The sequence below is a fragment of the Arachis hypogaea genome, chromosome 7, assembly GCF_003086295.3.
Source record: "Arachis hypogaea cultivar Tifrunner chromosome 7, arahy.Tifrunner.gnm2.J5K5, whole genome shotgun sequence".
Classification (NCBI taxonomy): domain Eukaryota; kingdom Viridiplantae; phylum Streptophyta; class Magnoliopsida; order Fabales; family Fabaceae; genus Arachis; species Arachis hypogaea.
In genome coordinates this window covers 61,632,426-61,655,771 of record NC_092042.1, presented here as the reverse complement: position 1 = coordinate 61,655,771, position 23,346 = coordinate 61,632,426, and the positions used below count along the sequence as shown (strand labels likewise).

General features: G+C 32.5%; 1 long non-coding RNA gene across 1 annotated transcript; it reads left to right on the top strand.

Annotated features, from left to right (window-relative positions):
• Positions 1 to 13,659: 13,659 nt before the first annotated feature.
• On the top strand, positions 13,660 to 17,144 carry LOC112703216 (uncharacterized). Its single transcript, XR_003154516.3, has 4 exons — positions 13,660 to 14,447; positions 14,562 to 14,651; positions 14,755 to 14,846; positions 16,889 to 17,144. It is a non-coding gene; the product is annotated as an uncharacterized lncRNA (long non-coding RNA).
• The last annotated feature ends 6,202 nt before the right edge of the window (positions 17,145 to 23,346 follow it).

Sequence of the window (23,346 nt, the reverse complement as noted above, 5' to 3'; positions counted from 1 at the left end):
AAACATAAAGGTTGGTGTAGAGCTCAACTAAATAGGTCTAGGAAGTTGTTTGGCTGCTTTAGTGAGAATTCAGATTGCCTGCCACCCGGTTGGAACACTAATGATCAACAAGAAAACAGGTGCAAAAGCAAGGTTTGGGACCCCGGAATTCAATCTAGAAATCAAGACTCTTGGGGCCTTGTCACTTGCTTTAGCTTGCTTGAAGGCTTTCTGCGCCTAGTTTGGGATCTCGGAGGCTGTTGGAATTCCAAATACTGGTGGAGATTCTTGGATGAATACAAGCACAAGCCGCCATAACAAGAAGCTCACCAGAATGTCCAACTTAAGGACTTTAACTAAAAGTGCTAGGTGGGAGACAACCCACCATGGTATTATCGTTCCTCTTCCATTTTAGTCTGTTTTTGAATTTTTATTGAACCTGAAATTTTTGCATGACATTCATTGCATTTTGCATTCTGTATACTGCATCAAAAAAAAAGAGACGCGATCGACGCGTAAGCGTCGCTGACGCGTCCGCGTCACAAGTGCATTCGGAAGAAAAGAAAACTGAACAGAGAGTCACGCGAAAGCGCGACTGGAGGCGTGCCTTTGGCACAAATTAGTCCACGCGACCGCGTCGCTGACACGTCCGCGTCATGTGGGCAAAATGCCTCCCACGCGTCCGCGTCACCCATGCGAACGCGTGCCTCAAAATCGATGTAAAAAGGGTGTATGGCCAAAAGTTGAGCTGGAATTGGGCTGGCCTCGTGCTTGTAGCACAAGCCCTACCACGCGAACGCCTTCCCCATGCGTCCGCGCCGTTCTTTAAAACAAGGCCAACCACGCGATCGCGTCCACCACGCAATCGCGTCACCCAAAGTTTTGGCAAAACAAGTTTTTCACCAGAGAGTTGCGCGGCCGCGAGGCTGCACTCGCGCTGAAGGCACGAATCACTTCACGCGAATGCGTGACCTACGCATTCGCGTCACTTCATCGAAGCGCTATCCACGCGACCGCATGTCCTACGTGCTCGCATCGCCTACGCCGCACAGCTTATACAGAACAGCCAAATATCTTATCTTTTCTTCCCTAAATCCTAATCTTTTCTTTCCCTTCTTATTTCTTTCTCCCTTCTTTCTTACTTCCTTCTTCTTCATTCCTTTAACCTCTCACCCCTCTTCACTTCCATCCTATTTCATTTAATTTATTTGAATTCTTTCATTCATTGCATTATTTTCTTTGGTGTTAGAAATTTATTTGGGTCATTATTCTCTATATTTTGCTTGTGGATTATTAAAGGAACTGTTTGACAATTATATATTATTTTTATAGGGTTGCTTGCATGTTCAATTTAATACTTTCAATACCTTATTTACCATGCATGCTATGTATTTGTAAAACGCCCGTATGGCATTGTGCACTATTTTTTTATTCTACTACTCTAAATGCTTGCTTTTCACAAAACCTCTTTTATATTTTATTAGTTAAATATAATTGTTATTACAAGCATATTGTTAGTTTGAAAGACTTGGTAATCTAACTTGGACATTGAATGCTTGATCTATGCTACTCATGCCTTTACCGGCATGCCAATAAATACCTTGCATTTAACTGTCATCACATGCACTTGATATACTTCCATTGATGACTTTTCGCATGTAGTTCTGACCATGTGTTAACGTCATTCTTCTTTACTGTGCACTGATTACCACATTTTCCGTTCTCTTCCTTGCTCTAATCCTTGAAGTTTTAACGTCTTTACTCTTTCCCTTTCATGATGGCCACCAAGAAAGGTAAAGAGAAAGCTACTCCCAAACCACCAGCAAGGAAAGGAACACAAAGAGCACTAGCTACGGAGCCACTCGTCCACCTGCACATCTCAGCATGCACCGAGGACGGTGCAATCTTTAAGTGTGGGGAGGTCGATACCGATCTCCATGGGTTAGCTATTTTTCTTCTTTTCAATACCAATGTTAATTTGTTAATTATTGCATTTGCATGTTTGTTTGATTTTATGCATTTAGTTACTACTTGGTTGAAGTAATATTTTCTTTTTCAAGAAATTTTTATAATATCTCACTAATTTAAATTAAAAAAATTTTTTGTTAAATTTATTTGAAGTTGTATTTGGAACATAGTTTAAAAAGCTAAGAGCACACAACCCATGAGATTTTGAGCTTAATTACATGGTTACACTATTTAAACCATGAATTTTATTTTTGTGTGTTTTCTTCTCTATAATTGCAATCTTTGCTTTGTTCCATTCTATATGTCCATTATTTAGTGTATTTACATGCTTGCATATGATTGAGGCCATTACTTGTTTTTGCTCACTTATCCCAAATAAGCCTACCCTTTTATGTCACCTTTGTTAGCCACTTTGAGCTTTTTAATCCCCTTCTGTTTTATAACCACATTACTAGCCTTAAGCAGAAAAACAAAATAAAAATCCCAAATTGAATCCTTGGTTAGCTTAAGATAGAAATTGTGTATCAACTAAGTGTGGGGAAATTTATGAGAGCATGGGATGATAGGAAAAAGGTATTAAAGTGAATAAATTATTTGAAATTTGGGAGCATGCTCATGTGAAATCAAAATAATTAAAACACCATGTGCATTTGATATATTATTCTTATATTTCAAAGAAAAAGAAAAAAAAGAAAAAAATTTTATTAAGTAATTAAATAAGGGGACAAAAATTACCCCAATGCAAAAATTAAAGAATCAATGCACATGGGATAAAATCAAAAATAAAATTGGTGCATGAGTATGTAACACACAAGTGGGAAAATTGGGCAGCTAGGCAAGATTTCTAGATTATATAGAGTATGTATATGTTAGGTGACATCTTAGACTAATCAAGGGTTCAATTATTAGCTCACTTAGCCTTATATATATACCCTTACCCTTACCTTAGCCCCATTATAACCTTGAAAAAGACCTCATGATGTTTGTATGTATACATTAAATATTTGTTGATTGGTTAGACGGAGAACAAAGTTTAGAAAGCATGATTAGAGAAGAATAGAGTGATTACCCTATACACTTGAGAGACTAGAGTGATATACACTACCAGTAAGGGTTCAATGCTTGATTCTATGTTCCCTGCTTTCATGAGCTATCTTCTTACAAGTTTACTTGTCTTTTATTGTGTGATTTGAATTAGTGGAATTTGAATTATTTTTGTCTTGGAGAACTTATTTGCTTTTAACCAAGTAGGTAGAAACATTTTGCATGTAGTTGCATCCGCATAGATAGGTTGCATTGCATACTCTCTATCATTCCTCTTCACTCCTTTATAGCTTCTCTTGAGCTTAGCATGAGGACAAGCTAATGTTTAAGTGTGGGGAGATTGATAAACCACTATTTTATGGTTTATCTTGTACTCAATTGAGTGATTTTTATCAAGTCCTTGCCAACTTATTCATATGATTTGCATGGTTTTACATTCTCCTTCCTGATTTTGTGCTATGATTGAAAATATGCTTCTTTGATTTTTATTTTCTTTTATTTAATTCCTCTCTTATTATCATTCGTTACCTTGATATGTGTGTTAAGTGATTTCAGGGATTACAAGGCAAGAATGGCTTAGAGGATGAAAAGGAAGCATGCAAAAGTGGAAGGAATACAAGAAACTGAAGGAACTGCTAAAGCTGTCCAGCCTGACCTCTTGGTACTAAATTGACCATAACTTGAGCTACAAAGGTTCAAATGATGCGTTTCCAGTTGCGTTAGAAAGCTAATATCTGGGGCTTCGCAATGACATATAATTTGCCATAGCTGCCCCGAAGTTAGGCGATGCGGACGTGTGGATGACGCGCCCGCGTCGCATTTGCAAAATCTCAATCCACGCAAACGCGTGGACGACGCTTCCGCGTCACTTTCCTGCGACCTGTACGTACCAGATTTCGAAATCAGTGATTTCTGGGCTATTTCTAACCCAGTTTTCGGCCCAGAATGCACAGATTAGAGGCTATAAAGTGGGGGAATCCATTCATTCAACATATACTTCATATCATATCATAATTCACTTTTCATAATTTTAGATGTAGTTTTTAGAGAGAGAGGTTCTCTCCCCTCTCTTAGGAATTAGGATTAGGATTCCTCCTAAAGGATTTAGCAATATTTTTATTTTCTTCAGATCACAGGTTCAATGTTCTTTTTATTTATATTCTCTTTTATTTGTTTATGAACTTTCCATGTTAGGATTGATTTTCTTAATTAATATGCATTGAGGTATTTCAGACTTATGATTGCTTTTCTCTATTTATATAAATAATTTAGATTTTTTACTATTGGCTTTGGTTGATTAATTGGTGACTCTTGAGTTGTCAAACTCATCGTGATTGATAATTGTTATTCTTGCTGATTAATTTAGATTCCTATAACTCTAGTCTTTCCTTAAGGAGTTGACTAGGACTTTAGGTGTTAAATTAATTTGTCCTCTTAACTGACCTTCATATTTAGAGGTTGACTTAGTGGGAGCAAAAATATGATTCTCATCACCATTGATAAGGATAACTAGGATAGGACTTTCAGTTTTCATAACTTGCCAAGAGTTTTATTAGTTATTAATTTATTAATTCCTGCAATTTATTTCTCTTGTTCAAACCCTTTTAAAAACCCAAAATTATATCTTTTTACATAACCAATAATAAATCATACTTCCCTGCAATTCCTTGAGAAGACGACTCGATGTGTGAATACTTCGGTTTATAAATTTATTGGGTTTGTTACTTGTGACAACCAAACGGTTTGTAAGAAAGGAATTCTTGTCGGTCTAGAAGCTATACTTACAACGGGAATTTATTTGTGAAAATTCTAGATCGCGCGAGAGTTTCGTTCTTCAGTACCCCCGAGACTTCTAGATCCTCTTCCTCTACTCTGACCACCTCGGTGACGTCACAGGTTGCGGGTTTAGCAGACCAACCGTTCATCATGGTCCCCAACCCCAACTACGTGCCTCCGTCTATGGTGACGACGCTGCCTCTTACCGCTCAGCAGCCTGCATCCACGGCCGCCTTTAGCGATGGATGCCGCGGCCCTGGGGTCCAGCCACGGAAGTGAGGTAGCTGATGCCCCTCCACCACCTCCCATCGTATGATTGAATATTTGGCCTGATGGTGGCACATGGTAAGTATCACGGCGAGTATCACGTATTTACTGTTTATAGTTATCGCTGAAAGTGTTTGAAAATTGGTTTTAGTATAGCGGATTTAGGTTTGAATATTGCTTCCTGTTTTCTATTTATGGTTATCACAGAAAGTGCCTAAAAAATTATTCTAGTTTAGTGGATTTAGGTTTATTTGGTTGCCTGGTTATTGTATCCTGTTTACTGATTATGCTTATTGCTGAAAGTTTATGAAAATTTATTTCTGTTTAGTGGATTTAGGTTTATTTGGTTGTCTAGTTATTGCTTCCTATTTATTGATTATGGTTATTGCTAAAAGCTCATGAAAATTGATTTCTTTTTAGTGGATTTAGGTTTATTTGGTTGCCTGGTTATTATTTCCTATTTATGGTTATTGCTCAAATTTCCTTAACAACAATGCGTGTACCCAGGAGATGACCAATATCATCAAGCTAATGTACAACCATCCCTAGTCCAGCTACACAAAGATCCCCACTGAGATCAGGGAGCAATGGTTTCAGAAATGGGCGGTAATTACTTTTTTTTTCAGTTTCAAGCATTTTTAGCTAGTTTATATCCTCTATCTTGATTAACTAATTTTTAAGTTTCTTTCTTGCAGTTGCACTTTATATGGGACGCTAAGCATGATCTTACCATCAGAAAGATATTCGACCATAAAATGGGTCAGCGACTACAGCAGATGCTGGATGATGCTCGTCAAGGATGGGACCACCGGATGATGTGGCCCTGACCGGAAATAAAGATAGCTTTGTTTGTTCATTAGGAGACCAATGAGAGATTCAGGCATCGGCATCTCACCAACAAAGCTACCAAGGCATCGGCCAGGCCGTCCAAGTACATTGGCGGCTTAGCGACCTTCATGAAGACTAACGCCAGGCTAGTATGTAGTGACTTTAATTTTGTTAATAACTTAGTTATATTCTTTTGCATATCATTACTAGGCATCCTAATCATATTATTTCAATGCAACATGTGTAGTCGAAGTTATTGGATCACGAGGCGACATTGGCAGAAATGTTCAAGTACACTCACATGCTGAAGGAGAATAAAGAGAGATTTGCTAATCAGCGGTCTCAAGACCATTATGTGAGTAAACATACATATGTTCTTCTATTATAAAATTTTTAGAGATTAATTAACTGTATATCTGTCGTACTAATTACAATAACTTGTGTAATACAAGAGTCCTACATATAGAGACTAGAGGCTACGACTCAACAGTCTCAACAAAGTAGGGAGGATGCTGCCGATGGCTTTGCAGTTTCAGTCGTTGATACCGATGCGGGTTAGCGTGAGACCGCCTCAATGGCGTACAAGAATCGTGTATACGGTATAGGTCATTCTTCACCAACAGTATCTGCACCTCCACATTGAGGCTATCGTCATGCTCTGCCACTAGTCCAGCCCGAAGAAGACGTGGATTTGAGGCTGCAGGTGCAGGAGCTCTAACGCAACCTTCAGCAGCAAGCTCAGGAGTTGAACAATTATTGGGATGGTATCAGGAGATCCTCACCTACGTGACGTTTGTGAATGAGCTTAGGCTAGGATAGAAGGAGTCGCTGGAGTGGCTTCAGCGTATGAAGGTAGTGTCTGAGGTGTACCAAGCCCAAACGTGTGCCGCTAGTATCGACCTTGCTAGTGGCAGCACCACTGCTGATGACAGCGGTCCTGTTGGTGACACACGGATATCACTGCCTTCTGCGCCACCAATTCTGGGCCACAACACCGATGACGATAACGACAATGACAAAGATTACTTAAATCTGTAGTTTTACTATTTGATTGTATTTATTTGATGTACTTGACTTTTAATTTATTTTAATATTGTATTATTTATTTTAAATAATAGGTTTTTCATTATTTATGAATTCAACATTAATAGTGTAAAAAATAAATTTAAATTTAAAATTAAAATTAATAATTTATTTTAAATTTCTAAAAAAAATTACATTACTATTAGATTTATCGTAGGAATAATTCAACAGTAATAATGTGTGAAACAACATTTTTTATTGCCAATGCAACAATATTGTTGGAAAAATTTACTAATAACTAATTGGTTTTTCGAATTAACAAGTGTAATAACCCGTGTCATGCACGTGATAAGATTGAAATTATAATTTTAAATTATTTTATTAAAATTAATTTAAATTATAATAATTTAATTAATAAATAAGTAATATAATATGTATTGTTCATTCTTTTTTAAATATGATATTAAGTGTATTAACTCAAATATAGTTATTAAGTGTAAAAGAATTATGTTTAAATTATTAATTCTTTAAATGAAATTATTCCATTTAAAATATTTAAATTATTATTTCAATTACAATTATGATTTAAAAAAATTGATATGATATTACATTTTTTTTCCACTTCAGTATTAATAATTTAAAATATTTAAATTATTATTTCAATTACAATTATGATTTAAAAAGTTGATATGATATTACATTTTTTTTCTCCACTTCACTATTAATATACTGGTATTTATATATAAGGAAATATATATATATATATATATATATATATATATATATATATATATATATATATATATATATATATATATATATATATATATAAAGAGAAAGAATAGATAAAAAAAATATATTATTATAATAAAATATCACACTGTAAATAATTATATTTCTTAAGTAAATTTATTTATATATTATATCTGTTATATTATTTTATGTAAAATTAAAATCTACTCTTCTAACTTAATATCATATAAATATTTACTTTCGACATTATCTAAAATTAAATTGGGATTATCTTTAAAGTCTTAACACTGTAAACAGGGTATAATTAATATCTAATATTTTAATAATTTTAAATACCTAAAATAAGTTAATAAATAATAATAATTAATACTTAAAATATCATATATATTTGTTTCCAGTATTGCCCAAAATTAAATTGACCTCATGTTCAAAGTTTTAATATTACAATTGGAGTATAATTAATATCTAAAATTTTAATAATTAAATACCAAAAATAAGTTAATTAAATAACAATAATTAATACTTAAAATATTAAAAAGGAATTTTTAATAAATATGAAAAATAAAAATAAAAAGAATTAATAAATAATAATAGTGTTTAAATAAAAGAATTGATAAAGAATAATAATTATAGGTAAAAATAGTGTATTTATTTTGGAGAAAAAAAACATATGAGAAATTATTTAATAACTCGTGCCATGCATGTGATAATAAATTGTTCAATAATTTGTACTATGCATATGATAAGGTTGAAATTATAATTTTAAATTATTTTATTAAAATTAATTTGAATTGTAATAATTTGATTAATAAAAAAATAATATGTTATGCGTTCGTTTTTTCTTAATCTAGTGTTAAGTGTAACAACTCTAATATAATCATTAATCTTTTTGCTAATATTCTTTTTTCTTTCTAAATTTATGATTAAAATAATAATTATAAATATTAATAATTAAATAAATTATTATATTATAATTATTTACGTTTTATTCTCAAAATAAAAAACGTATTATTTCTTTTTTATTTAAGAATTTTTTTATTTATGCTACTGGTATATATTAATCGTTTAGTCAATAGTTTTTTTTATTGGTAGGATATATTTATTTATTTTGTTTAAATAATTTTAAATTTTTTTATTTAAATATACATATATATTAAGTCACCTATGCTAATTATTTTTTTATTTTCTGATTATGAATATTTTATTTTGAGCCTATAATCATTCAATAATTTTGTTATTCCATTAATACCATCATACACATAATAATCTTCATAAATAATAATAATTTATTTATTTATTTATATGTATATATTAATTGTTTAGTTAATAATTTTTTATTATCAGAATATATTTATTTTGTTAAATATTCTAAATATATTTTTATTTAGTTTATACATATATATTAATTGTATGTAGATATATTTAAATTGCATATATTAGTTATTTTCTGATTATAATTAGTTTTTTAGCCTACAACAGTCGATAATTTTTTTATTCTTTATTATTAATGTCATGTATGTGCAGTGACGGATCCAAAAAATTTTGACAGTGAAGCAAAATATATATAATATAATAATAATTTTATAATAAAAATATTATATATACATAAAAATCAACCATCAAAATATTTATTAATCATTATATATTTATATATAAATATATTTATTATTTAATTTATTTTGAATATGTATTTTTTATTTCAATATGTATATAGGTGGTTATTTTCTATGTACATATAATATGATTAGTCTTTAAAATATTTAATTTACAAATTAAAATATTAAAATAATAATTTAAATAATAACACATAATTTAGAATTTTATTATTTGGATTTTATATTTTAAAAAAATTAAGCAATCTTTTTCTTAACAATACAATCGAAATATCTCTTTTTTTATATAGAATAATACTACACATTCAAGTATTTTTTTGTTAAATAAGTCCAACCAAATTAATCTAAGATAACAAAAATCAATTATGACTAGCATTATTCTAAGTCTTATTATTCAACTTGGTTAGACTTAGTTCGTAAAAAGACTTGAATGTGTAATATTACTCTTATATATATATATATATATATATATATATATATATATATATATATATATATATATATATATATATATATATATATATATATATCAGTAAATGCTTATTTAAAAATTTACTTCTCATACAATTAGAAGCCAATTCTTATTGAGATTCATAGTTGAAAAAGTTCTTTCAATTAATGCAGTTATTAAAAAAAAATTAAAACTAATATAAAAAAAGATAAATAATATTCTTTTAAGTCGATTTCTAAAAAAAACATAAATTTCATTTAAATTGATAATTAATCATTCTAATAACATCTAATATGAAATTTTTAAATTGATTATGAAGTATCAAAAATTAAATAAAAAATTATTTTTGGGTCAAATTTAATATTTTAGTGGGGACAAATAAATATTATTATTATATACTACTCAAAAAAATTTCAAATTGTAGTGGGAGCGGTTGCCCCACAACCAAACACATAGATCTGTCCCTGTGTATGTGTAATCTTCATAAATTATAGTAATTTTTTTATAGTAATTTCTTTATTTTTGTATACGTATATATTAATTTTGTTAAATAATTCTAAATATTTTCTTATTTATGTATAAATATATATTAATTGTACATAAAAATATTTAAGTCGCATATTTTATTTTTTTGTTATGATTATTTTCTTATATATATGATTTTTTTTTATTCTACAATCATGTAATAATTTTTTATTTTTTGTATCCATGCACATTTTTCAATCCCCTTTCATACGCACAATGATTAACTATTTTTATTTTAAATGGTGATGTTTTATTTTTTTTTCTTTCACATATTTTTATACATTGGCAAGAAAAGCAAAATTACGTGTTGTGACTCTTTTTCTTTTACTAAGCCCAGACGTGTGCCGCTAGCATCGATCTTGCTAGTGGCAGCACCACTGCTGATGGCAGTGGTCCTGTTGGTGACACACGGACATCACCGCCTTCTGCGCCACCAATTCAGGACCACAAAACCGACGACGATAACGACAATGACAAGCATTACTTGAATATGTAGTTTTACTATTTGATTGTATTTATTTGATGTACTTGACTTTTAATTTATTTTAATATTGTATGATTTATTTTAAATAATAGGTTTTTCATTATTTATGAATTCAACATTAAGGTGTAAAAAATAAATTTGAAACTAAAATTAAAATTAATAATTTATTTTAAATTTTAAAAAAAATTACATTACTATTAGATTTATCGTAAGAATAATTCAACAGTAATAATGTGTGAAATAACATTTTTTAATGCCAATGCAACAATATCGTTAGAAAAATTTATTAATAACTAATTGTTTTTTCGAATTAATAGTAAATCATCGTAAAATCTGATAGTAATTACTTTCCGTTTTAACCATTTTAGATATTTTGTTAATGTTGGTGCAACTATGAATTGTTATTATCATGATAATATTTTTGCCCCGATCATTTCTACACATAACAGAATAATAGATTGGCTACTTAATAATTGTATAAATTAAACTGAGGTTTGCTTTATAAATGTATTAGGAAATGAACTCGTGTTTCACACAACCATGTAAAAAAAAGAATGGATTGAGAAGAAAACTGATGCATTTAGAATGAAAGAAGACCATCAATATGAAAGATTATTCATAATAACCTGATTGGAGATTTTGTGGCTGATTGCTTTGATATTTTGTAGTTTTTGGTTAAGTAGGTCTATATGAAAGGTGGTCACGAAAAAGGATAATTGAATGCTTGATATCAATCAGTTAAACTCTAAATTATGCTTTAAGAATTCATATTTGAGCATAAATAGTTGAACTGAAGTTTAAGTTATGACCAAACGTTTAGGAATTTGAAATTACCCTAAGCAATTGTCTATTTGTCCAACTAAGTGAAACTAATTTTTCTTGCACCTACAAAATCAGTATTATAAATATTATAAGTATAATAACTTAGTGATACAGGATAAGATTGAAATTATAATTTTAAATTATTTTATTAAAATTAATTTAAATTATAATAATTTAATTAATAAATAAGTAATATGATATGTATTGTTTGTGTTTTTTAAATATAATATTAAATATATTAACTCGAATGTAGCTATTACATATATAAAAATTATATGTAATAATTATTCCGTTTAAAATATTTAAATTATAATTAAATTTTTTTTTGATATGATATTATATTATTTTCTTCACTTTACTATTAATATACTGATATTGTAAGTCTAAATTACATTATTTTACTAAATCTTGACTGAAAAAGAAAATAGTTACGTATTTCTATCATTTAATTTATTTAATATACCATGTGTTAATACCAACGGAATTTTTTAAAAACATATATATTGATAAAAATAGATATAATATAATTATAAATATAACATAAATAAATAAAATATATAAATAAATGCTAAACCAATATGCTTAACAATGTTTTTGTTAAATTTTGTACATTAGAGAATAATTATGTATTCGGTTGCTTGGTGATCACATAGATGGTCAAATAATTAGATTGTAAATTGATCTCACAGTATGTATCTTATTTTTTTTCTCATTTCTGAATGAAAGCGAGAATTAAGAAAAGTAAGTAGTAATACATAAAGAAAAAAAATTTGCACCACAACACATAATTATTACCAAAAGAAATATTCACACTAAAATATTAAAATTTTATACTATGCAAATCATGAAGATCAATCACAATGTACTGGTCACTTCTCTCTATTTTTGACCATGATATAAGTTTTTCTTTTCCAGTTAAGAGTCCAATAACATCTAAATGAACAAAAAAATTGAATTAAAAGTACCAAATTAAGGACAAATAAGTGAATAATATAAGAAATTATAACTTTGTACGTATATAAAATAAAGAGAATTTACTTATTTATTTTATGTTAAACGATAAAATTAACAACAGTATATTAATAAAAAGGATATACCTTTTAAAAAAGTCACAATACAATTTTATATATTTTTATAAATAGACTGTTAAAATTTTTATTATCAATAAAATGATGCTATTATACTATTTTTTGGCAAAACTTAAAATTAAAAGAAAAATAATTGTGTGGGTTAATATAAATTAACTACGTACCAAATAAGTAGAATCGTTTATTTATTTGTTTCAATATATCAGCATGGGCAAGCAAATTTAAATGATTATCCAGATGATCATCGACCGTATGTACTATACGTGAATCCTTCTTAAAAGATATTTTGCACGTGTGTACATTCGAAAGATATATTCCTCTTGATTTCTCAATCTTAAAATTTGAGAAGACATAAACCTTCCTTTCTACTTATTCATTCTCAAATATTTTTGTCAAATAATTATTGATTGAACAATGAATTTTAATTTATTGTACTGCAAAACAAATTAAATATAAAAGCTATTAGCATTTACAAAGCTATTAAAAAGAATTGTCTTTGACTTATGAAATAGTGTACTTATAAAATTAACATAAAATATGAACGACAAATATTTATAAGAATTTAATTTTAATACAATGACAGTGTAAAGTAGTTTTACACTACATCTAATTACATAATGACACATCAATAAAAATAAATGCCTTTCACATTGATCGCGTAAATAGTTGTAAGACCTCAAATTTTTAAAAGTTATTAAAAATTATTTATGATTTATTATATTTATTTAAAATTATATTTTTAGATATTTTTATATATATGTGGAGTAAATTCTTATTTATTATTTAGAGTTCTTATAATTAAAAATGGTGAATTTTTTGTGCCTTACTTTTAAATATTTAGATTTTTAATTTTGTTTTACAAATAAAGAAAAATTAATTTATTTATCTTCAATTTTTACTAAAATGGTATTTAACCAAGAAATTAAATTAATTATTTAAAGATTGATAATTAAAAAATATTTTTAGTAATTTGTTTTATTATTATTCTATCTTTTCATTTATTTTATAAAACTACATTATTATCCTATTTTTTTATTTAGATTTTCTAAACTACCCAAAACCCTAATAATCTACACAAACCCTAGCTCTCTACCACCGCCACCCACCCTCAGCTATTACTCCTCACCCAACAAACCACGGAAAGAAAGAAACAAAGGAAAAGGAAGCTGGAACAAGAAAAAGGGAGAAGGGGAAGAGAGAAGGGGGAGATCCGTGAGGAAGGAAGAGCGCCGGGGAGGAGGAGCTTGCCGCTGCCATGGCGTTCTGCTGCTCATGCCGCTGCCGTCATCCAGGGAGCTGCCATTCCTGGTCATCGTCGTCGAGCCCATCAACCCCGTCGCCGCCGTTTGTCCTCACTGCGGCCAGCTGTGCCGTCATGAAAGAAAGATGCGACCGAGAAAGAGAGGGTCCACGGAGGGTTGCCGCCGTTCGCACCGTCAGCTTCAGGTCCGCGGAGGGTCGCCGCCGTTCACACCATCAACTTCACGCAGAGCAACCATGGCCGTCGAGGGTCCATCCACGCCGTTGTTGAAGCTTAAACGCTGCTACAACCACTGCGAGTCATCGTCTTCAGATCTGCCATATTGGAGCGGAGCTCGGCCGTCTTCACTGCGGGAGTTTATTACCGGAGGAGGAGAGGTGACGGTGGTGGAAGTTGCCGCCACTATTCTGCCCTACTCACTGAACAGCACCAGAAAATCACAGCTGCCGCTGCTAGAGGATGCCCCTACAGTTGCTAAATCCCATCCCACTCCAATTTGGGTTCCGGCTCTGGTTCATTTATGCCAGGTTTTGTTCTCCTGAGTGTCGGAGCCGCCATCTTCTTGGTAAGCATTTTTGTTTTCGGAATCTTTGAATTCAGTATTCCGATATAAGTTGTTAAGATTCTAAGCTGTTGGTATCGAAGGATTGAGTTCTGATGATTTCATGTCAAAATTAAGGTTACTGCTGAACCATCAGAGCTTTCGGCTGCTATCGGAGCTGCTGTCCGGTCAATTTGGAAGTTGCTATTGTATCGTTCTATTCTCGTGGTAAGATTATTCGGTTCCGTTCTTGTTTATCGCAATACTCTATTATCAATTATGTTCTAATATCACTCAATATCCATTCCGTGTTAATTCTAAATTATGTCAGATATGTGGTTGATAGAATTTTTGCGGTTGCTGCCGATTAACATGAGAATAAGGATTTAATGGGTTTAATTATGCAACTTGCGACTAATCGAGGTAGGGGCTTTTCCAAAGAACTTAATTTTACGATTTGGAGTTGTTATAAATGGATATAAATGTGATAAATGTACTTTTAATGGTTGTATAAGCCTTATGTATTGCTGGGCTGGTTTGGGATGAATGTTATTTGTGGTTTGGATTGGATTGTAGTTTGATTTGGTTATATGGTCAGTTGCTGAAATATTTCATTACAATTTTGGAAACGAGTTTGGTTCATTGAAAATGAATTGAGTTTGGATCTGATTTCTTGAATTATGAAAAGGATATGAATTTTCGAAATTAGTCTGATTTTAAACTGGTTTGGTTTTGAACCCGTGGAGGGGGCTACATAATGGTTTGGTTGGGACTCGAAACGGGTGGCAAAGTCCAAGTTTTAGGGGTGATGCTGCCAAATTTTTATGAAATTCAAGATTTTGTTTTTAAAATATTATTTAGAAAAGGATTGGATTCTCCCTTGGTTCTTGATTTATTAAGAAAAAGGTGATCCAAGTTCAATCATTTAAGGAAAGTTTATGTTTTAAGTTTGATTTAAACATGAGGGGGACCTATGTTTTGAAGTTTGGTCAAAGAAGTACCTTTGGAGGAGTTTTAGCGGATTTTGAAGGAAATTGAACTTTGATTACTTAATTTTGTATTGTTTTTGAAGTATTCTTTAAATTTTAACTAAACAAATCCGAGCCTTTGGGAAATTTTCCGATATAAGAATGAAAAGAAATTGGTCTTTGGGCTTAAATAATTTTGGTTTTGAAACTGGTTCGAAACTTTTGGTTTACATGCTTTGGTTTTGATTTTAAATCTTCATTTTAATTGATTTCAACTTAAGTAACTATGATTCCGAGGATTTCTAAGGAATTTAAAAAATGAGCCAGGTTATTCTTCCCTAGAGTCTTTAGTCTTTGCCAAGGTTGTTGATTGATAACTCTTGATTTTGAAGTGATGGAGTGAATGATTTGAAAATGAGGGATTTTGATTCTTTCAGAAGAGATTTGGAATTTGGCTTGGTTATGAAGTTGTTTGAAAGTTTTGAAAAGAAAATTTACTTAAGCAAAGTGGTTCTTGGCAAAATGTGAACTGAATATATTTGTGATTTGAAAGTGGGCCAATAATGATTTTTGAAATAAGATTTTAAGTTTGATTGTCTGTGGGTGTTACTGAGAATATGATGAGGCCTGGCAAGGATGGTGGTATAGTCCTGCTTGCTCAGTGCGTAAACCGTTATGCAGGGATGGTGGTTTTGTCCCACCTGCAGTGAGGATGGTGGTTTTGTCCTGCTCATATATTGATAAATTATTTGGCAAGGACGGTGGTTTAAATCCCGCTTGCATGTTCCGGGCAAGGATGGTAGTTTAGTCCGGCTTGTTTGTGGAACCTACGAATAAGGATGGTGGTTTAATCCCGTTTATCCGAGTCGGGTCTGGTAACATAACCGACGCGTGAGCTCATGGCCAGTAAGACAGGCATGCATCATATGCGTTTATATGACATTGTTAGGGTGTGCATATTGTAATTGGTTTGCCTATTTGAATAGTTATGTTTAATTGCTAATTGCCCTACTTGATATAACTGCTTGATTGTGTTTGAACCTTCGTACTTGTGTTTGTGACTGAAAATTGGTTGGATTGTGATGAATTGGTTGTTGATTGAGTTGCTTGGGCCTAGGGCCGTGGTTGATTATGAGATGGACTGAAAGCTGTGTTTAGTTTGTGCTTCTGGTTTACAAAAGTATGAAAAACTAAACTGGTTCAGCATAGACTTAATGAACCTATGCTTGGAACAGTTTGGTCATTCACGCTGTCTAGGACAAAAATTTAATAAGGCTTTTAGATTTTTGAGAAATTAACAGCTTTCCCTTTTAGAAAGGATTTCGGATTTTGAATATTAAATCTTTGGTTTTGAAAAGAAGCATAAGGCGGTTATTAATCACTATACTTTAAAACCGGTTTTATTCTCGTATCTTATTATAGTAATTTTGTAATCCTATAGTGAGAACCCTTTCAAGGACGATGTTCTCACTCCCCTACAAATTTTTTCCTTTTCAGGATATGGGCGACGGAGCTTTAGAAGAGTTATATTCATTTTCTATTTATTCGATGTTATTTTATATTATCTTAGTTTTTACTTTTTCCTCGTCTTTATTTCTAGCAATTTTTACGAGAGGGATAGGAGTTTTGATATGTGAAGTTTGTATATTGCTATGATGTGTATATATTTATGTATTATTTGTAAGAATTGTAATCAGTACTGTAACGTATGGATAGAAGTTTTAAATATTCGGTGGAGTTTTAAACAGGCTCATATTTTAGTATTAAATATTTTTAAAAGTCGTCGTAATACCCGAGCTATCAGAGTGGCGCAGACAGAAGCATGACATTTTGATAGTTATGGTATTACAATGGTTATCCAAAAGAACGGATGTGAATGCATAACTATGTAAAACACTTTATACTTTCAATACATCAAAATTAAACTCTATTTATATATTGAACTTACCATTACTTAAAAAAAATTAGTAAAAGAATCAACTAATTTTATCATCTATTAGAACTATTTTTAAGTAAGTCGTTTTGTTCTTGTCAAATTTAGATGAGATTTTTTATAGCCTTATAATTTTTGTCTTTATTTTTCATATTTTCTTTTCATATAATTTATTATAGGTGATACTATTGATAGGATCATAGACAGTAATTATTAGGTGTGAAAAAAAAACTGTCAAATCATAAATTTTCTAAATGATAAATAGGATTTATTATATATACTAATAATATGTCAATAGTCTTAAAAATATATCAATAATACTAATATATAGTTTAAAGATAGCTATACTACAATTATAATAAATTTAGTTATTATTCTAAATAAATAAAATAAATAACATATTTGAAAACTAAAGAAAAAAGTGTAAGATCCAAAATTTTTGAAAAGTCTTATTACGATCAAGTCTCAAATTATATAGTTATTTATAAATTTAATTTCAAAAATTATTTTATTAAAGATAATTAAAGCAAGTTTTGATTAGTTGAATTTGAAATAAATTAAGATTTATTATCCAATTTTACGATTATTGGATTATTTTCTATATTTAAATTACAAAGTTGGTAGTTGTGAAATAATAAGGATTTTATATGATTTTGACTAAATAATTAATATTTTAATATATTAATACTGCTGTTTTGGAAAATGAAGAGATTAAGTAAATTATTTCTAATTTTTGGATTTAAACATTTTATTGAAAATAATTTGTAAAATTGATGAGCAAATAGTATTTTTCTATATATATAATTAGTGTTGGATTTAATTTGAGTTTCAATTACTATATTATTCCCAGTTTTATTTGAAATTACCGAATTACCTTTATCCCTAATTTTCAAAATAATAAAACCCTAATCTCTAACCCTCAGCCGCCACACCCCCAACCCCTCTTCTTTACTCTCAGCAGCAGCACACAACACACCCAGAAGCAGCAACAACGCTGCAATAAAGAAGGAAAAACGAAGCAGAATGGGATTACGGAAGGAGGCCGCGTTGCTGCTGCTACCCAATCCGCGCCACCATGGTCGTTCCGTCCACAGAGCCATGAGTCGCGCCTCTGTAATCGAGAGGAGGAGGGAGAAGACCTGATACTGGAGGAGCCGCCTGATAAACCCCAATTTGACGGTTTATCTTGTATTGAATTTAGAGTATTTTGACGACCTTTTCTCGCATTTAACCTATGAATTAGCATGGTTTTGTAATCTCTCTCGTATTTGTGCTTAAGTGTAAAAACATGCTTTTTAAGCCTTATTTTGATGAATTCTAATTCCTCTTTGATTCCATAAGATGCCTTGATGTGTTTGCTAGTAATTCCAGGATTGAAATAGGCTAGGCATAGATCAAGGGGAGCAAAGAAGGAAGCATACAAGTGGAGAGAAGCATGAAAAGTCAAAGAAGTGAAATCAGCGAAGCACGCGCACGTGCACAAGGCGCTCGCGCGCACATTGCAGAATCGGCCAGGGGCGCGCACGCGTACCGTGCGCGCACGCGTCGCAGTCGGCACATGACTTCATTAAAGCAACACGTGCCTGGCGATTTGGAAGGGTTTCTGAACCCATTTTGGCGCCAATTGCTGATAGAAAGGAATAAAAGAATCAAGGATTGAAGGGGGAAAGGAATGAGTTCATTACCATTAGTCATAGTTTTAGTTTTAGAGTAGTTTTAGAGAGAGAAGCTCCCACTTCTCTCTAGAATTAGGATTAGGTTTAGGTTAATCTCTCTTCTTAGATCTAATGTTTAATTCATGCTTTGATTCACTTTTCTTTTATCAACTCTTAATCTTCCCCTCTTCCTCTTTCTAGTTATGTGCTTTAATAATTGTAATTCTTCATTTTGTTTTGGATAGATTGTTGTTTCTTTGTTTTCTTTCAATAATGCAATTTGAGGTAATTCATGATAATTGTGATTTCCTTGATTGTTGTTGTTAATTCTTTGCAATAATTGTTGTTAGATTCTATTCTTGTTCTCAATTTACTATGCTTTTCTTTTGTGCCTTCCAAGTGTTTGATGAAATGCTTGGTTGGATTTTAGTGTAGGTTTTGTTCCTCTTGGCCTAGGTAGAGTAATTGGTGACTCTTGAGTTATCTAATTCCCTTGTTGATTGATAATTGGAGAGATTGCTAATTGATTTGACTGCCTCTAAAGCTAGTCATTCCTTTAGGAGTTGATTAGGACTTGAGGAATCAAATTGATTCATCCACTTGACTTTCCTCCATGGTTAGAGGTTAACTAAGTGGTAGCAATGAATAATTCTCATCACAATTGAGAAGGATAACTAGGATAGGACTTCTAGTTCTCACACCTTACCAAGAGCCTTCTATAGTTGTTAGTCTACTTTCTTGCCATTTATCTTCCATGCCTCTTATCAAAACCCCAAAATAACTCACAACCAATAACAAGACACTTCATTACAATTCCTAGGGAGAACGACCCGAGGTCCAATACTTCGATTTATAAATTTTAGGGGTTTGTACTAGTGACAAACAACTTTTTGTATGAAAGGATTATTGTTTGGTTTAGGAACTATACTTTACAACGAGATTTCATTAGTGAAATTCTAAACCATCAAAAATCTAATCATCACCGCCCAGTCCCTGTCGCGTCGCGCAGCCGCTACAGGCATGCCGTCTTCATCGTAGCCAGGGGAAGCTATTGCCGCCAGTGTCACAATCGCGTGTGGATGTACCGCCGCGCTCAGCCACCATGGCATCCTGCCACACCATCACCACAGAGCCGCCGATCCGCCGTCGGAGAAAGAGCCACGATGGGTGAGAGAGAGACTGATGGGAGATTGAGGCGCATGGAGGGAGGCGAAGCCGTCGCTGTCACCGCCGCGTGTGGAGTCGCCGTCGCTGTACCGTCAAGAAGGCTGTCCAGCCACACAGAGTAAGAGGGAGAGAAAGCACGGGAGCATAGAGAGGGGAGACTTGCACCAGCCACCGCTGCTCCTGCTGTCGCAGGTGTCGCTGCCGGAGAAGGAAGCTACGTCTCTATGTTTCTGACCGCCGGGAGTGGTTCTGAGACTTCTGGGACCACCGCCGGAGCTCTGGGCCGAGCCTCTACCGCCAGGAATGCCTCTGCTGCCACTAAGTTCCACCGCCAGTAAGAGTTTTAAGTTTGATTTCAGTTTTTTTGGAATTCAAGAAGGTTTTGATGCTGCGTGGTTATTATAGTTGATCCACCAGAGCTTCTGGCCGTTATCGGAGCTGTTTCTAGGTCAGTTTGGAATCGCAGCTGCCTCATTTTGTTATTTCGGTGAGTATGTTTCGAAAATCCTTGCGTTAGTATTTTTGGGTTTGGTTAATGAATATGATTTTTAGTAACGTGGGGCCGAGTCCTGATTATTATGTGTTTGGTGCGAAATTTACAACCACAAACTAATCGACAAGTGCACCGAGTCGTACCAAGTAGTACCTCAAGTTAATGAGGGTCGATCCCACGAGGATTGATGGACTAAGCAACAATGGTTAAGTGATTTACTTAGTTAGACAAACAGAAAATGGTGTTGAGAGTTCAAAAAGCATTAGACAGGAAACTTAGAATATCAGAAGACAGGTAATAAATAAGTTGGGAATAAAATATGGAGAAAGTAGTTAAGGCTTCAGAGTTATCTATTTTTCGAATTGGCTTTTCTTATTCTTTTATTTTAATCATGTAAGAATTACTTCATGGAAAACTATATGTGACTAAACCCTAATTCCTTAGACCTTTTTAGTCTCCTCTAAAATTCATCAACCGCCAATTCCTTGGTCAATTAATTCCAATTAGAGGGTGAAGTTTAATTCTAGTTATTATGCCACAAAATCCTAATTATCCAAATATAAGAGGATTATATGTCACGTATCCCGTTAAATCCAGATAATTAGAAATTTAGGAGAATATATTTTCAAGTTGTTGTTCAAGTAAAGAGCTTTTCCAAATTATACAAGAACTCAATTAGAAAGAGGGTCATACTTCCGTTCCATCCAATTTCATAAAATAAAAAACGAAAACAAATCTTGAAATATAAATCAGTACATCAATTAAAATAGAAAAAAACAAGGAACATAATCAATCCATACAATAGACAGAGCTCCTAACTTTAACAGTGGAGGTTTAGTTGCTCATGGAAAAGAGTGAAAACTAGGATTCTGGTAAACTGTGAAATTTTGGGATGAGATGGAATAATCCCCAGAAGAAAAGTTTCTTCTTTTTATATCTAATCCTAATTAATTTAAAATCTATTTTCTAAAATTTAAATAATATCTTTTCCTATTTTAAAATAAAATTTAAATTTAAATCAGAATTAATTAAATAATCCGCGCCTTGTAACGTGGGGACCACTTGGCTTCACTGGATCCAATGCCTAACTTGGTTAAGAGCTGCGCCTAACTTCATGCTGTTCACCACACAAGGCGCCTTACTTGGACTGAAGAGGAGGCAATACGCCTTACTTGGAGGAGAGCAAATGTTGCGTGTTGTTGTTGTTTAGGCGCAGCCTTGGCAGAGTTGATGGAAGATAAGTATAGACTATTATATATCGTTGGAAAGCTCTAGAAGTTAACTTTTCAACGTTTTTAGAAAGACGTCCATTGGACCTCTGTAGCTCGAGTTATTCAGGTTTGAGTACAGAGAGGTCAGGGTTAACAACATCATTCGCCTTCTTCTCTTTTTCTGCAGAAACTCCATCAGATCCAGCCAAATGCTACCTAAAATAAACATAATTGCACAGAACTCAAAGTAGCATCCATAGTGGCTAAAAGATAATTAAATCTTAATTAAACTCAACAATTTAAATGCAAATTCACTAGGAAAAGATAGGAAAGATGCTCATGCATCACAACACCAAACTTGAATTGTTACTTGTCCTCAAGCAACCAAAACTAATATAAGATTAGGATGTGAATTTGCATGAGAGTGAGAGTTCAATTAAACTCATGTCTCTTCTTGAAGTGGGGTTTACAACTGCAATCCTGAATAGGTTTGGCATTTCACTATCCTTTGAATCAGAAGAATGTTACTGTCATTCGGAATTAGAATGCAGATAATATTAAACTCAATTTTTCAAGCAATATATCAAGTGCACCGGGTCATACCAAGTAGTACCTCAAGTGAATGAAGGTCGATCCCACGAGGATTGATGGACTAAGCAACAATGGTTAAGTGATTTACTTAGTTAGACAAACAGAAAATGGTATTGAGTGTTCAAAAAACATTAGACAGGAAACTTAGAATATCAGAAGACAGGCAATAAATAAGTTGGGAATAAAATATGGAGAAAACAATTAAGGCTTCAGAGTCATCAATTTTCCGGATTGACTTTTCTTATTAATTTATTTTAATAATTGGTACGCGAAATCGTGATCTCACACACTTTTTTCACAACTCCGCGTAGCTGACCAGCAAGTGCACTGGGTCGTCCAAGTAATACCTTACGTGAGTAAGGGTCGATCCCATGGAGATTGTCGGCTTGAAGCAAGCTACGGTCATCTTGTAAATCTCAGTCAGGCAGATTCAAATGGTTATGGGGTTTTGATAATTAAAAGACAGATAAAACATAAAATAGGATAAAGATACTTATGTAATCCATTGGTAGGAATTTTAGATAAGCGTATGGAGATGCTTTGTTCCTTTTGAATCCCTGCTTTCCTACTGCTTTCATCCAGTCATGCGTACTCCTTTCCATGGTAAGCTGTATGTTGGGGGATTACCGTTGTCAATGGCTACCGTCCGTCCTCTCAGTGAAAATGGTCCGGCTACGGGTTACGTAGGGCTAATCATCTGTCAATTCTCACTTGTGTTGGAATAAGATCCAATGATCCTTTTGCGCATCGTCACTGCGCCCAGCACTCGCGAGTTTGAAGCTTATCACAGTCATCCCATCCCAGATCCTACTCGGAATACCACAGACAAGGTTTAGACTTTTCGGATCTCAAGAATGCTGCCAATTGATTCTAGCTTATACCACGAAGACTCTGATCTCACAGAA